This window comes from Pseudoliparis swirei, chromosome 19, assembly GCF_029220125.1.
Source record: "Pseudoliparis swirei isolate HS2019 ecotype Mariana Trench chromosome 19, NWPU_hadal_v1, whole genome shotgun sequence".
Taxonomy (NCBI): domain Eukaryota; kingdom Metazoa; phylum Chordata; class Actinopteri; order Perciformes; family Liparidae; genus Pseudoliparis; species Pseudoliparis swirei.
Genome location: NC_079406.1, coordinates 5,063,195 through 5,079,705, shown reverse-complemented (window position 1 = coordinate 5,079,705; position 16,511 = coordinate 5,063,195). Strand labels below are relative to the sequence as shown.

The 16,511-nt window shown below is 39.2% G+C and overlaps 1 long non-coding RNA gene across 7 annotated transcripts; it reads left to right on the top strand.

Annotated features, from left to right (window-relative positions):
• Positions 1-4,577: 4,577 nt before the first annotated feature.
• LOC130209668 (uncharacterized) lies at positions 4,578-7,967 on the top strand. Of its 7 annotated transcripts, none has more exons than XR_008834671.1 (5): positions 4,578-4,663; positions 5,573-5,631; positions 5,703-6,034; positions 6,172-6,356; positions 7,471-7,967. It is a non-coding gene; the product is annotated as an uncharacterized LOC130209668 (long non-coding RNA). The 7 variants fall into 7 exon arrangements; XR_008834672.1 differs by lacking the exon at positions 4,578-4,663 and adding an exon at positions 4,693-4,853; XR_008834668.1 differs by having other exon boundaries at positions 5,573-6,034.
• Positions 7,968-16,511: the final 8,544 nt, after the last annotated feature.

The following is a 16,511-nucleotide window of genomic DNA, read 5'->3' as shown; positions in this document are numbered from 1 at the left end:
AATAATAACTCATCGAGAAACAATCGGCTCCTCTACGACTAAGTCGGCACGAGGACCCTAATAATTGCCACTGATTGCTATTGAGAATTATGGGATCCACATCCTGAACTCCGCCATTAATGATGAAGTATAATGAGCTCTTTCACCTTGGCCCACAAATTAACTTTATTTAGACCCTGTAATCAAATGTGAATTAATTTCCTCTGGCAGGCTAATAAAAGTGTTACTGATTTCACTTTGATTTTTGTTTTCTTTCCATTGTGATTGACTTTGATAATGTGCTGTTGTAAATAAGCGGTTACATGCACATTTAAAATAATTTACCACCCGGTGTCTTTATTGCTCCACCTGTGTTCAGAATGGAGTTTTTTCACCAGAATTAGTGACTTACATTTAATAACAATTCATAAGTGACCTAATCTACCACCTGAACTAAACATTTATCTGACCAAAACTGTAGGCTACTGCTTATTTTTCATGCTTTTCCTACAGAAGTGATAAACTTCAGTGCTCACGTGAAAACAACCTGTTTAGGTTTTGGCAACGCAACTACTTAGTTAGTTTTAGGAAAAGGTTGCAGTTTGGGTTTAAGTATATGGGAGTTAAATGACAAATAAACATTGGATACTCACACCTGATTTTTTCGGGGGGTTTGACAGTGTAAAGGAGGACTTATAACGAAGACATCTTATCACGAGGTGTCAAAATAGATTAGGATTTAATCAGAAGACAACTGCCTGAAAATCAGTTCCCCTTGAAGAGCTGTGCCACTCGAGGGACGGAAAATGAAGGAGATTTGGGTTAGATTCCTTTCCTCAGCCACTTGACTCCTCTAAGACTTCTTTTGGTTCCTTCTTTCTCTTACTGCGAATATTATATTATTATTAAACCTTTATTTAACCAGATGAAACCCATTAAGAGTAAAAATCTCTTTTTTCGTGGGTGACCTGAACAAGACAGGCAGCAACATAAGAAACACACAGATCCAAAGAAAAAAAACACAGAACAAGACAAGTTAAAAGAAACTCAAAGTTTGGAGACACGTGACATAACAGAGTCAATTTAAGGAATATTAAGGTTTTTAGGAACCTGCCTCCTTTTTCTTCATTTTATTTTTAAAATCAGTAAGTGGTATCAGTAGACACCAGAACATGACACCACAGCTACTCCATTCACTGCTAAACATCCACGTTCATTTGTTCAAATTAATGTTATTTTTTGGCAAACACAGCATGAAATCGTCGTTGGACCCTCTGCAATTTGCTTACCAGCCTCATGTGGGAGTGGACGACGCCATCATCTACCTGCTGCAACGAGCTCAGTCGCACCTGGATGGAACCGGTGTCTCTGTGAGAGTCACTTTCTTTGACTTCTCCAGTGCATTTAACACTGCTGGTGTTCGTATGGATGTGAATGAATGTTGGTGGTGGTCGGAGGGGCCGTAGGCGCTGATTGGCTGCCACGCTTCCGTCAGTCTGCCCCAGGGCAGCTGTGGCTACTGATGTAGCTTATCACCACAGGGATGACTGTGTGTGTGTGTGACTACTGGACTCTGTACTCTGTAAAGTGACTTCGGGTGCCTTGAGAAGCGCTATATAAAGTAAATGATTATTATTATTATTACTGCTGCTGAGTGAGAAGCTGCGGGTGGTCGGTGTGGACGCGTCCACCATCTCCTGGATCACTGAGTACCTCACAGGCAGGCCACAGTTTGTCAGAATGGGCCGTGTGCTGTCTGGAACGGTGGTCAGTGATGTTGGAGCCCCACAGGGAACTGTTCTGTCTCCCTTCCTCTTCACCCTGTACACCAGTGACTTCCAGTACAACACGGAGTCATGCCATCTGCAGAAGTACTCTGATGACTCTGCAGTGGTCGGGTGTATTAGGGATGGACGCACTGCAAAAATTAAAATCTAAGTAAGATGAAATATCTCAAATTAAGGCAATCTATGCTTGTTTTTTGACTGACAAGATATTTCTTCTTACAAGGCAGTTTTCATGTTGGAGCATTTCACTTGTTTTAAGTGTTTTAGTCCTTAATTATCTTAATAAGGTATTAAAACTTGTTAATGAGATGTTATTACTTGTTTTGAGCAAGTTAATGCTTGAAACAAGAATTGACATAATCATAAGGCTGTTTGGTCTACACTGACAAGTACAGAACTGCTTTGTTAGTCAGACTTTCTTATTTCAAGCTTCCCATCCTTTCCATCTCTTTACAAATTAAAAACAGATAAAAACTAGGGCTGTGAAACAATTAACATTTTTAATCAGGTTAATCACAGGTTTCTGTGGATTAATCATGATTAATCACATATTTACATTTACAGGGCTCTCAAGACAGGCAAGAGCTCCGAGCATCCGAGCTCTGCGGCGCGCGAGGCGGAGGTCGGAGTCGTGTTAACGCGACACGTAGAGACAGAATGACATGCTGCTGGTTAGAGATGACCAACAACAGACGGATTGGAAGCTCATTCTGCGCATGCGTTAAATGCGTAAAAAAAATAATAATAGTTAAACCTGTAATTTAATTAACTGAGTTAACGCGTTATTTTTCACAGCACTAATAAAAACTCAATGGAGTTTATTGTTTTGGTGTCAATATTAAAACACAGCGGAGCAATTATGTATTCCTAGACCAAATACAGAACACAATTGTATATAATAGACATATCTGGGGAAAACACTGAGTCATTTGAACTGTTGTGCAATTCTATTCTATCTCCAAGATGGTATTTTACTTGTACGTTGGAATCAAAAGGAAATATGTTTTTCACCAGTCCAAATTCTGACATATTACCATTCAGTACTTTGGCGCCTATACCTTCGATGACATCAGTGAGCAGATCTGTCATAGATTCCCTCTTCAATAAAAGATAAATGTGAATTCTCAAGATCAGAGAACAAGTGTACTTTTATTTATTCATAAAATGTACATCAACGACAGCACTGTGTCAAATATTTGTAATCAGAAATGATAATGAATAAATTAAAATAAATTCTGACACTAGCATCTTTTTAAACACATGCATACACACACACACACACACACACACACACACACACACACACACACTACTCAGCCAACTGACCCGTAACCTCCTAATTGTCTTTCAAATTAACCTCACATATAATATTTACCTAAATATAATACATTGAGGTCATGGGGTGAAATCGCCTCCAAAACCTTCACAAGAGGAAAATCCTTAAAACCAGTCTTTTAGTTAATTTTTCGTACTTTCAAGCAACTTAGAGATGTGGAGGGACATCTGAATATGAATACCCTAAAGTTTGGGACTGATAGCTGCAATTTAAGGGCCCCCAAAAAAGGTCCAAATGGTCAAATTGGGCCTTATTCTCTTATATTCGCATATTTTTTGATAAGTGCAAAAATGGTCATAATCTCCTAAATATTAGTCCTGGATATCCAAAATTGAACACAAACACTCAAGACAGGGCCTACAATGAGATGAAGGGGTGACATTTCCCCCAAAACACCCACAAAAGTTAATTGGCTGTCTGAAATCCAGGACTTGAAGAGGGTGTGTGGCTTTGTAAATCTGAGACCCTGTTAAGAGTTTGGGCTGATTTTAGCTTCTTTTTTTCTAAACATGTCAGATCTTAGCTTTCTTTTCCAGGTTGTAGCCACTCCCAAATGGGGCCCAACCATGTAGGCTGGCAATATCTAGCACTTAGCATCCCTGCTTGGTAGCGGTTTAAAAAACGAGAAGAAAACAAATGCACTCCTTTGAAGGTTTTCAAGGAAGTCCTCAAATGTTTGTAATATATGAAAAATCTCAATTATGATGTTCTACGAGTCTGTTGGACCAGTGCTCTGAGATGTTGGTGATGTTCTACCAGGCTGTTGGACCAGTGCTCTGAACTTCTCCGTACTCTGCTGGGGGAGCAGCATTGTAACTGGAGAAAACCAACCGACTCACTAAACTGGTGTGGAAGGCCGGCTCCATCATTGGCTGCAAAGAGGACTATCCGGAACAGGTGGAGAGGAGGACATGAAGAAATGTTTGTCCATATTGGAGAACATGGACCGCACCCTCTCCACCACCTACTGCAGGGACAGCGGAGCACGTTCTTCAACAGACTGCTTCAGCTCTGCTTCACAAGGACAGATACAGGAGAACATTCCTTATAGAGGATAACATTCCTGATACAGGAGAACCTTCATGATACAGGAAGAACCTTCCAGATACAGGAGAACCTTCCAGTTACAGGAGAACATTACTGGCAACTATTAGACTTTACAACATCAATGAACATTACACCGCTTTCACTTAATATACACTTAGATACACTGTATTTACTTTCATTTTTATTATTTTTTAAATGTCCTTTATTATTTAAATTCTTAAATGTAATATGTCCTTTCCTGCGATTTTATTTTATTGTATTGTATTCTTCAAATAATCTAGTTACTAGAGAAGAAAACAGCACAGACAGCCAGAGACAGACAAGAGAACAGAGAGAGAGAGAGTTCAAAGGCGAGGCCAGGTGCAGTGATCAGAAAGCAACGATCACTGATTGAACTGTTGAACCCGGTTTCGCGCCACTTCTCCGCAGTTTGAGCTGCGCGCTGCTCTCCTACTTCAGTGACGAAACGTCACAGAGGGAACGACAGCCTCCTGACATGACAGCTCTTCTTGAGGTAAGAATGCCAACTTAATTTAATTTCAGAGAGTAAAAGTTGTATTGAACGGGCAACGTTAGTGACACTTTGAGGTTTCTACTCGGCTCTCTGGTGAGGGGTTGAGCTAGCCTCGTGTGAGCTAGCGGGTAGCTACTTTTGAATTCGAGGCATGGTGTTCTGCAGTTCTGTGTCGCCTTGGGCGTCAAGAGTAAGTTAACTTAGCTATCTGATGGTTAAGTGTCTTCACGTTTCTTTAACATCGTCGATGTAACGTAGGTTGTCGGTTTCTGTGTTGAAGGAGCCAACATTAGCTTACTTTACCACATGTTAGCTCAGGCAATGTGTAGCTAACTTTCGTATTATAGGTTCATAACTGTGGCAGGTGGGTTAAGACACCTGAGGGGTCACGTGCTACACACTTCATCTAATAACGACCATTTTATTGAAGTGCTTTGAAACTGGTTCCAAGCAGACATGTATAGACAAGCTCACATATACCGGAGCGGTCAGTCCGGACAGTCACGTGACCAGACACGTTATTGTACAGGTCTGTTCACGTGACGTCGGGACTCTGTTCACGTGACTGCTTTAAACTGCGCTGTGTCATATGCTGTCGGGACTGCTGTTAACGTGACGCTCTTAACGTGATGCTGTTGACGTGGTCGGGACTCTGTTCACGTGACTGTTGTTAACATGACGCTTATAACTGCGCTGTGGCGACATGACAGCTCACAGCTCCTCAGAAGCGCCGTGAGCTGTCCAGTGAGGGGATGGTTTCATGTTCAAATCTTCATTTACCGTCCACATTATCAGATGAGGACGTCACCAAAGAGTGTCCTTTGAGTCGATGTTTACATTTATGTACAGATAATTAAGAACATTTAGTTTATCGTAAAATGCTAATTATTTTCTCCTGCCACCTTTCAGACATTGTCATCCAATTTGGATGGAACAACTTCGTGACCTTAATGACACCCAGCAACACGGTGAGATTATAATCCATTTAAATGCAAGAAGCATGACATTTTTTAAGATGTTTTTTCTTTATTTGTGTTAGAGATGCACACAAGCACCACAGGGGAGGATCTGCAGCAAAGGGCCCACCGGAAATCAAACCTTGGCCGCTATGATGACGACAACATGGGGCACTTGAGTGTGAATCTAGCCTTTTCATTTTGATTTTCAACCTTGGCATTGAAAAGAGCAAAAGTTGATGCTTGAGATGATTTTGGTTTTCCTGAAGAGGATGTATGTCCTCCCCTTGTCCTTTATCTCCTTACTCTTTCTTTTTAGGTGTGACTACGACTACCAGCATGAACCTCAACACCTTCTTTGCTGTTCCACTCGTGTGACCCATGATCGGATACAAGTTGTCAAGGATAAACGGTGGTAAGTGGTTTTAAATTCAGTGTGTTAATTTAACAACAGAATAAATTGTTATTGTTGTCACCACTTTGTCATGTTGTAAATGCTATTTAAAGTTATATTATTGTTAATCTTTTCAATTGTCTTTTTTCTGGCTGTAGAGAGAATCATGTCAGCCCACAGACAACCGATTGACCTGTGAGTCTTCAAGCAGTAATGATGACTACGCCTGCCTTAAGTTCCAGTTTCCTGAACATCATGGCATGTCTGCAGGATATTCTGTCCCCACCTGTCTTCAGTCTGGACCTAATGACTCAGACACCAGTCTTGTCGAGGCTAAATCGAGGTAAGCGGTGATGTAGTTCAGTATAGCAAATGATAGGTGCAAGCACAACTCAAACCTCCCTCAATTGATCATCCTCAATTAATTTTCTTGTGGTTTGAACTGATATCCCCCTTAAATTTAGTTCCACGTATAGCAGAAACATTTAATTAATTCTATGGCATATCGTCATGTGTACTATCTTTCCCAAATCCACCCTAAATAGGTTTGCAACTCTGTCTTTGCACACAGGTGACATGTACTATAAATGTAATGATAAATGCAGGAGGGCATTGTTTGCAATTGGACTGGGTCTCATTAAAACAATTTAAATGTAAGGCGGAGGAAGATATATCAGCTATTGTACACTGAGTATTTCAGTGATACAAATCCACAACAGGCTCGACTGTAATCTAGTTTATCCTTTTTTTGCAATAAAAATTGTGTTATTGCTTATAGGGGTACATCAAAAGGTTTTATGTTAGTGTATCTTAACCCTTGTGTTGCCTTCGGGTCAATTTGACCCGATTCAATGTTTCACCCTCCTGTTACCTTTATATTTACTAACATATTTTACCCTTGAGGTCAATATGACCCCAGCTATTAAAATCTCCAGAAAATTATTAGAATTAATATTGTTTTCCAAGTTTAAGTGTGAGGTACTTTATGTTTGTTTGTTGACTCCCGAAAGAACACCGACATTAAACATTGAATCGGGTCAAATTGACCCGAAGGCGACAGGCTGGTTCAATATTGAATCGGGTCAAAATGACCCGAAGGCAACACAAGGGTTAAAAAAATACAAACATGTTTTTAAATGATGGAATTAATTGGATGGGCTGTTACCCTGGTTGGAAACCCGAACCACGTGAAACGTGATGATGGTCTTGATTGCCTGAGTGGACTCATCTGTAGGCTGCAAGATTACAGACATGTAACACATTGTAATGATGCCTTTATGCTAAAATATGTCCGTATTCAACATTGAACCTGACTTATTAATATTGTTTAACTATAAAGGTGACTTTATCATTGGAGCTCAGTTTACCAGAAGGCAGTGAATGTGTATCTGTTTCAGCATCATGCTCAAGTACTGCATCAATCTAACTTTGCCTTTGCTTTGTTTTTTTGGCTGCAGAGAGGATCACCTGATGTCAACATACGAGTTTTCAAGAAGAACTTCCTGAACTTTGTGTCTGTGTGAGACTCTACCATGCTGGGTGCCCTCTTCAGTCAAGTCTGGACACAGAGACTCATTGCTCTTAATCAACTCTGGGCAAGTGGCTAATCTTTTGCTTATTCATGGGATATCCTTCATGTCCACATCCTGTTTCTTCAAGATCTCAACAATGCTTTGTGAGTATACAACACATGTGAGTGGATCAGTTCAACCTGTTTTTCACAGAATGTTAGTTTCTTAAGGTTTTCATCAACGATGGTTTGTATCTTGTTTTCCAAAAGGTGTTATTAAGATATTTCCATTTGTAATTTACAATAATCAAATGTTGACTGTAAAATCTATGCCAACCTATTGTTATACACTGTACCATGTTTTTGCAAAGGAATTCTGGTGACTTTAGTTGCCAGCAACTTCCTTTGAACTTTGTAATAAAATACCGTAACTGTAATAAAGTTTACAGTATAACTGTTGTTTTTACAAAACTTACTGTCATGTCTTGTCTGTTCACCGTTAATTGGAACTTTTCAATAAAGTACCATAATATATTATACAGTTGTACTGTGTTTTTCATTGGGTTTACAGAAGAACTACACATCTCTAGTATGATATACATTGTCAAATTACTGATTTTAAGCATATTATGGTATTTTTCTCTGTAAATTTCATGATATTCCAAGAATATTGCATGAGCATTGGATGCTAAATTTAAGGAAACTTTCCTACATATTGAAAACAATTCTTAAATTTGTCATTGTATCAAGACAAATGTACTTGTTTTTAGTGTAAAATTACTTATTTTAAGATGTATTGCCTAACATATAGCCTTATTGCAAGATGATGGTACTTTCATTTCCAGATTTTAAGCACATTTGCCTACATATTGAGAAAATAATTCTTACATTTTTCATTGTATCAAGACGAATGTACTTGTTTTTAGTGTAACATTACTTATTTTAAGATATATTGCCTAACATATATCCTTATTGCAAGATGATGGTACTTGTATTTGCTGAATTTAAGCACATTTTCCTACATATTAAGAAAATAATTCTTAAATTGTATCAAGATAAATTTACTTGTTTTTCATCTGGCTACACTAGTTTTAAGATATTTGTGGGTTCTTCAAGGCTAGATACTTTTACTTGTTTTAAGAAATCTTGGCAAGTCAAATTTTCCTGTTCTGTTGGCAGATAATTTGGCTTATTTCAAGTAATATTCCCTCATTTTATTCCTTTTTTTTCTTGTTTTTTGAGGCCGAGTTTTTGCAGTGCGGGAGGAGGAGTACAGGGCAGTGGTGAGTGACTTTGTAAAGTGGGCCGATGACAATCACCTTCGGCTGAACGTGGCCAAGACCAGAGAGATGGTGGTGGACTTCAGGAGGAAGGCGACAGCTCCTCCACCTCTGAGTGTCCTGGGAGTGGACGTGGACATGGTGGAGGAGTACAAGTACCTGGGCGTCTCCATCGACAGCCGACTGAACTGGAAGGCCAACATCAACGCTGTGTACAAGAAGGGGATGAGTCGACTCTTTTTCCTGAGGAAGCTTCGATCCTTCAACGTGTGCAGCGAGATACTGGAGTTATTCTACCAGTCGGTTGTCGCCAGTGTGCTGCACTTTGCCATTGTCTGCTGGGGGAGCAGCATCGGAGCCGGTGACACCAGCCGTCTCAACAAACTGGTTAGGAAGGCTGGCTCCATCATCGGCTGCCAGCTGGAGCACCTGGAACAGGTGGTGGAGAGGAGGACGTTGAAGAAACTGCTGTCCATATTGGACAACCCGGACCACCCTCTCCACCACCTCCTACAGGGACAGAGGAGTACTTTCTCCAGACGTCTCCTCACGCTCCGCTGCCACAAGGACAGATACAGGAGAACATTCCTGCCGACGGCTATGAGGCTCTACAACAGATCACCTCTTGCCAGATCATAGTGCAATAACTACACACATTTCATTTATTTACACTACACACATACACACACATTTCATTTACACTACACACATACACACACTTTGCACACTGTCTATATTTAATATTTTTATATTTAATTTAATTTGTCATTAGTATTGTGTATTGTGTATGCATATATGTTCTACATATTCATATATATTTTATATTTTACTTTGTATACTCCTATATCTTTCATCCCTGTTTTTTATATTTTATTTTTTATTCTTGTGTGTTTAGTTTTTTTCATTGGTGCTGCTACTGTGATGACAAATTTCTCCTTGGGGATTAATAAAGTATATATCTATCTATCTATCTATCTATCTATGAAAGCACCATTTAAAAAAAAATCAGAGGCCAATTTAACCAGCGACTACAGATGAACATGTTTTCATTTGCCAACTGGCACATTGAAAACTGAAATCTTGACTGGCCACACTGTGACCAGTGGAACTGGACCACAATGTCACAATGCTGGCCAACAATACCGCTGCAAATATACATGATAACTGAGTAATCATCGAGTATCGGACATCTTTTAACAGGCAAACTTTATTGTGAAATATTGGAAACATGACCACATATATGATGTTTCCAAAACCATCTGCCAACTCTTGCACTAATTTTCACAATATCCACTTTGAGGGCGACATGGTTAATAAATAAAAAGAAGCTAGACAACCTGGTGGTAAATGCACAGCTATGGATCTAATTTGGGTTTTCTTTTTTTCTTCTCTACGACTTGACTAAACATTTTTTAGAACTGCATTAATTTAATGTTCACACTCAGGGTTCGTACGGTCATGGAAAACCTGGAAAAGTCATGGAATTTTAGAATGCGTTTTTTCAAGGCCTGGAAAGATTTGTTGTATTCATATGTGCATTTACGCTGAGTTTTAAATAATAAATATGCTTTTCAAAGAATGATGCTCAAAATAAAAGCCGGCATACGCTCTCTCATAATCGCACATTTTTTGTGCTGCAAGTGAACGCACCTCAATTGAAAAAAATGTTTATTCTTTTATTTAAACTATTGTCTCTCATTCATTTGTGTCATTTAAGGTTGTACCATATGCTTTGGAATTTTATAAATTGTTAAAATAATATATGCACCGAGATTTAAAAAAAAATTGTGGTCATGGAAATTTGGTTTAAAGTCCAGGAAATCCATTGGTCAACATGTGTATAAACCCTAACTCTATATTAGAAGACTATATTGGTAACAGGTTTAGTCCTCTTTCTCTGAAAGGGACAAATTAAGTTTCTCAGGCTGAATAAAAAAGAAAAAAAAGAGGATCTAATAAAAAATGTCACAAGTTATCCACCCAGGAGTTGCATTGTCGTCATATTATCTGACAGATCCGGAAACACAGCGTGAGATCAACGTTCGTTATCGCCTTGTAACGAACAAGGACGTCTTTGGGGATAACATGTCTGCTCATGTGCAACATATAATTGCTCAAAACAGGACTGGTAAACAGACCTGCACACACTAGAGGATGTAAATGAGTAAATGGAATTAATTAATTAATTTTGGAAACGACATCCGCGCATTATGAAAGACAAAGTGAAGGGATTCCACAAAGCATCACGGCGGTCCAGATGTCTGTCATGTATATGGTCTATATCTCAGTGTTGGAAACCTGGCCCACTGGTCCTCTCCTGAGAGGCTCCTCTGAGAGTGTGTGTGTGTGTGTGTGTGTGGGGGGGGGGGGGTCTATTTCCAGCGTGCCTATTTATACAGCGCTTGCCTCAATAAAGAGGCGAAATGAAGCAAGAATTTCCCCAGCAATCAGGCCAGGAAACTGAGGAGGAGCTTCGATGGATCAAAATCACATTTTCCCTGTCAGACGTGAACGTAATGCAATGCAACAGTTCCCAAAATCAATATTATCAATGCAACATTACCTTGTGTTTCGTTAAGAAAGTGGCATCAGATGAGTTATTGGTATTACAGGTCATGCACCCTTGGCTTTTACACTACTGTTTAAGGGGTCCACATTTCATCTGGTGAAGGTTCATTTTGAAGCCATTGTAACTTGGATATATCGACGGAGTCTCCGGGCAGTTTGGGAAATAGTCAGGAAATGTAATACATTTTTTAGCGTCCATATTTTTCTCTGACTGCTATAGCATTTAATCTGCATGTCTCCGACAAAAAAAAAGGATTCTATTTGACTTTCCACTGGCATCACTTTAGTCCTGAAAATGAAACCAGACAATTTGTTTCTTTGCACACAAAACCAATAGATGGCATTTTGTGACTATTTCACAAACTGATCTTTAGCTCAGTGGGGTAAGAGGGCCGTCCTGCAACCGCAGGGTTGTGGGTTCGATCCCCGCTCTCCCCATTAGTTGCAAGTCGAAGTGTCCTTGAGCAAGGCACTGAACCCCCAGTTGCTTCCCGGGCGCATCACTGCAGCCCACTGCTCCTTAATAACTAAGGATGGGTTAAATGCAGAGAACTAATTTCCCCTTGGGGATAAATAAAAGTGTATATTCTATTCTAAAGATTGGGGGAGTCGCCCTGCCTTCATACCAGGCGGCTACAGCACTGGCTGCTCGCGGTCTACAAATATACACTACTGTTCAAAAGTTTGGGGTCACTTAGAAATTTCTTTATTTTTCAAAGAAAAGCACTGTTTTTTCAATAAAGATAACATTAATCAAAAATACACACTATACATTGTTAATGTGGTAAATGACTATTCTAGGTGAAAACGTCTGGTTTCTAATGAAATATCTCCATAGGTGTATAGAGGCCCATTTCCATCAACTATCACTCCAGTGTTCTAATGGTACATTGTGTTTGCTAATCGCCTTAGAAGACTAATATCTGATTAGAAAACCCTTGTGCAATTATGTTAGCACAGCTGAAAACAGTTATGCTGGTGATATAAGCTATACAACTGGCCTTCCTTTGAGCTTAAAGTTTGAAGAACAAAATTAATACTTCAAATATTAATCATTATTTCTAACCTTGTCAATGTCTTGACTATATTTTCTATTCAATTTTCAATTCATTTGATAAATAAAAGTGAGTTTTCATGGAAGACACGAAATTGTCTGGATGACCCCAAACTTTTGAACGGTAGTATATATACACATAAAATTGAATTGAATTGAAGAATGTATCTCTTTCATATTTATGCTTCTCATATGGAGACTTTCTGAGGGACGCAAATAATAAAAGGTTTCATTCTATAAACCACAAACGGAGGGACAATACGCAGCAGAATTTTTAGCAACTTGGTTTATTACAAATGTGTCATGTAATTTTGTTTTCTTTTTGTTTTAATTTGGAACATGGGAAGGCAGCAGAAACATGAGGGAGAGGCTCTTCATAAATCTGTTGCCTGTAGGAACAGATTTTACATGATGATGATGATGATGATGTTGAATCATATCGACTTCCGTCACATATGTTTTGTTCATGACAATAACAATGCAAAGCTGTTCTCCCCTTAATGAGGAAAACCACAGAAAACAGGTGGCAGCGTAAAGTTGAAACTTGCCCATTGGAGGAAGGTTGCTGGATAACATAATATAATATGCTACGGCTGTTAAAATGCCTGCAGGGCGCTGCAACAATCTGCTTTGTGGTGTATTCTTTTTAATAAAGTGTGTCTCATTTAAGGTATATACTTGTGTATACACCGAGATTTCACGATATGTTTGGTCATGGACATTTGGTTTAAAGTTCTGGAAAAGTCCTGGAAATCCATCGGAGTCAACATGTGTATAAACCCTGTGCAAGGACGGTGTTTCCTGTAGTCGGTGTGCTTTTGATGACACAGTTGCCATATAGTGACATACCTGGTCCGCCCTTGAGTTTATGTGTGTGTGTGTGTTCTCTGTGAGGGAAACCAAGGTTATCCGATGTCACCCTGTTCTTCGTTGTTTTGGTCACGGCTCAGGAAAGTGTTGTGACTCCATCTGCTGCTGCCGGTGGGGGGGCCGGGCTGCTGTGGAGACAACTGAGACCATGTTCCCAACATGTCTTCCACCAGGAAACGCTGCGAGCCTCGTCCACAGGACGGGATTCGTTCATTTAAAAAAGAAACAATACGGTATTTCAGTTTATATATAAAATACAGGAGAATAGAAGAGTTTTTTTCCTCCTCACATCGTTTCTTCACCTTTTATAATTTTGCTGTAAAACCTTGATGCAGGGACTGTGTCCAACGCAGTAATTTTTTTTCACGAAAACATCATTCATATGCAGATATGTACAGAAACACAAACACATTTGCACTTGCGCTCACTCACACAGCATCCGCTGCAGGGAAAACCTTCTCCCACCGACATGTACGCCTCCTCATGCGTCTCCCACTGGCCACGTCCCCTACGTTCAAAATCATCACCAGAAACAATCTATAAATGTGTGAATGCCTCATTTACGCCTGTGTTTAAAAAAGAAAAAGAAATGAGAAGCCCAATGGAACATTTAAAGGTACAGTGAAAGCTTAACACAGGCAGAATATCTTATGCATCCATGTATGTGTCTATATAAGGAACTATAGGGCTCTCAGAATATCAGATTCCATCAATTATCGTGGACAAAACAATTCAGGATAACAGCATTATTTGCCGTGTATATATATATATATCTATATATATATCTATATCTATATATATAGATATAGATATATATATATATATTTCGATATATATATAGATAAATATATATATCTATATATATATATATCTCTCTCTCTCTATATATATAGAGATATATATATTGGGAAAGAAAATAAGAAGAATGCTATCTGTAAAATACATCCTCTGTGCTGTGTGTTTTGTCTAATTTTTTAATAAATTACACCCAGAATAGGGGGTGGAGTCAGTGTATAACCATAACTGTGTAAATATTAGAGCTGCTATTATCGGATAACGTGGTATAAATATCAAAATTTCTTTAATGTTATGGAAATTGTAAATACTGGTATATTGCGAAAACCCCAAAATGACTCGTGGTGCAACGGATCATCACAGATTGGATCCACAAAAATGATGAAAGGGAGCAAATATAACTTTTAAAGATCCCGATCATGTTATTTACTAATGACTCATCCTTGATGATCAATATTGGCAGATAAAGATCCCCTTTTTGGTTTTCTTTGGTTATAGAAGCTGGCAAACAAGACGGAACCATCAAAAACTCTTAATTGTTATCCGTATTTGTTTTGCTCCATAAAAACACACTATTCAAATGATAAGGAGAACAATTCAATATTGTCATAAGTAGCTTTATTGATGTATTATAAGAGTGTAAACAGGTCATAATTTATATTTAATATCGATTTATGACGCACCAATTATGTGGATGGGATATGTGAGATTACTCTTTTTTGCATTGGCATTCAGTACAGAAACACATTCTCACATAAACATAAAGGAGGATTGCATGAGTTTTACTCTAGATGAAGAAAAAAAATGGCACAATTCCTCCCCCCAAACCAAACAATCCTCTCAAATTAGGGCATTACATTACATTACATCACATGTCATTTAGCAAACACTTTTATCCAAAGCGACTTACAATAAGTGCATCAACCTTGAGTACAAACTAAGAACAACAAGAATACAGAAAGTAACATTTCCTCAACATAGTCGAACTACAAAAGTACCATAATAAGAGCTATTTAAGTGCCACTGAAGTGCAAATCTGTGTTTTAATCCAGAAGGGCAGTGCCTAAACTTGGAATCCGGGAAGTCAGACAAAACAGGGTTGTGGGAAATGAACGTGAACGAGTGTCTGCATCTCATTAAAGACACTTCGTTCCAGTCCCACTTTTCATGCTGTCGGTCTGAGGCGTTCAATGCCCTTCAAAACAAAGATGGAGTACGAGTGACAGGATTGCCTCAGAAAGAGGGAAATGTGTCATTTGTACATTCTAGGGCACTCAAGTGTTGTCAAGTACTTCCATGTGATGGGTGTGCAGGCTGAGAGGCCTTCAGGGCACTGCGGAGCATAAATGACTCCCAATCAGATTCACAAGGGGATAATGGTTCAGGCTGATGTTTCCTTTGGAGAGAACGACTTCATCGGCCACGATAGTGGGCAGTAATAGCGTTGAAGGAAAGAGTACTGAATAAGATTTCAGATATTAAGCCACTTTTTTTCTGAAACGCTTCTCTGAAAATGTCATCTTCTGAGAGGACCGTAAAATCCCAAAACCTTTGGCCATTGGAAAGCCGTCAGACTGCAGGAACAGCAGCTTCAGAGGACATTCGTCAATTACACTGTGGTTAGAGCCTCTCCTAGAGAAGCATCTACCCACTGTTTATACAAAGTCCTACGAAAGGGGAGGAACTGGTTAACAGCAATGTGGGCTGTGAGCTGTTAACTAGAACCCCTGGAGGAAAGGATGTATTTCAATATGCTTTTCTCTGAACACGGATGAGTGGAATTTGATATTATATTTATAGACTTGTATGTCAGTGAAGGTGTTTTTTTATATCTGCAGTTTTTAACGATGGGGGCAGATTCTCCTTTTGGCTCGAACCTCTACTGGGAGGTTAGAGGTCATTACAACATATCTGTCTTTCAGATGAAGGACATTTTTCCTGCTCATGTTCTCCTCCGAACGTATTAAAGCAAGCTGGGTTCTCCAACTGCTGAGCGAGCCATGGAAGTGCAGCCTCTGTGGACACATGTACCCCCTGGTGAGCTAAAGCTGAACATAAAGCAAATGGATTATCTAGCAATTTGAAGATTTGGTTTTATTTTCCCGTGCTTCTCGAAAGGCAAAACATATTATTAAAAAGCAATACAAACACAGAGACACAAACAAACTACAAAGAGAAGGAAGACAAACACAGAGACACACAACATTTACAAAGAGAAGCATAACAGCTACAAAGAGACACACAACAACCACAACAAGAGGTTTCACAACTTTAAAGTGTGTGTCTCCAGCTCCTCGGTGCCCGAGGGCCCATCGTCTCATCCACCCGTGTGAATATGCAACAAATTGCAGAAAATTAAAAACCATGCCTCAGGAGGAAGGCCCTCCTTTATTTGTATATATAATAGATAGATATGTACTT